Source organism: Condylura cristata, unplaced genomic scaffold (assembly GCF_000260355.1).
Source record: "Condylura cristata isolate star-nosed mole 26May11 unplaced genomic scaffold, ConCri1.0 scaffold00026, whole genome shotgun sequence".
Taxonomy (NCBI): domain Eukaryota; kingdom Metazoa; phylum Chordata; class Mammalia; order Eulipotyphla; family Talpidae; genus Condylura; species Condylura cristata.
In genome coordinates, this window is record NW_004567127.1 from 8,834,788 (window position 1) to 8,835,979 (window position 1,192).

Genomic DNA, 1,192 nt, shown 5'->3' on the forward strand with positions numbered 1-1,192 from the left:
AGGCTGGGCTGACTCTCCCCCTCCTTTCTTCCCTCCCACCCATCCACCAGCCTCAGCCTCTGGGGCAGCCAGAAGGAATCTCAGCGGCAGGCTCCCAAGAGATGCAGGGATGTGTCCGCCCAGCCCAGAGGTCCACTATCAGCTGCCTCCATCCTGTTCCATCTTCCCCATCGACAAGGAGAGACTTGGGCATGCGTGGACCCAGCGCCCTTCCGATGGTCTCACGTCCAGCCCCTGATCTTAGTCTCGAGCCTATCACCTCACCCCTGCCGAGTTCCCCTCTCTCCTGTTTCCTCTGAGGGGCTCTTCCTGCCCCAAGGTTCTGCTCTTCCATCTTCCTCTCACCCACTTGCCAACCCACTTTTACTCTTTGCACCCCTGTTTCCCTTCCCTTCTCTACCAGGCCCCACTGAGACAGACCCGGGGAGGTGGGGGAACCACCACGCTTCATGAACAGTGCCACTTGGCATCTTCTAGGAGTTGCAGTGTTACTGCCAACCCGGAGGGCAGAGCCCCTGTCCACAGCCGGCAACACCAAACCCTCTGTCCACCTTCTCCTGCCACCCCCAAGCCCCGTGTCGCCCCCCAAATGACTGAAGCAGATTTTGCAAGAAAGACATTCAGATCTAGTCCCAGGCCACTCTGGGTCCCGTCCCCTCAAACAGACGTGACCCAGCCACTGAGCCCGGTAACTCCTGCGTGTGCGCTGAACAAGTACTGGCTTGTCTGACTTTTCCCTTCTGCCAGCAGGTTCCCAGCCCAGGCCCTGGCACTCTGGAAGCTGGATGACCCCTGAACTTTCCCCATCCAGGAGCACCCACTCCGCAGCAGGGCCTGGAAGCATCTGCGTGGCCAATGAGGTAGGCACCCCGTGGGGAAGCCACGCTCAGCACCGGCCACTCCGCCTGTCCCTCGGCTGTGGCGGTCACAGCAGTCGGAGAGAGGGGGGACTGACACCTAGGCTCTGCCGGTGCCAGCGGCTGCAAGCCCCTCTCACCCGCCACCTTCCCAGCTGTGGCCGCAGCCCCAGGAGCAGCAGCCGGGCAGCCTCCGACCTCACCCGAGCGTGCGCGCGGCTTGGAGAGTCCGCAGGCAAAGATGGGAAGGAAACCCGAGCCCCGGCCACGGCGGGAGATCGCTGCAGCCCGCGCGCGCGCCCCTGCAGGGCACCCTCCCTCGTGGGCGCCCCTCA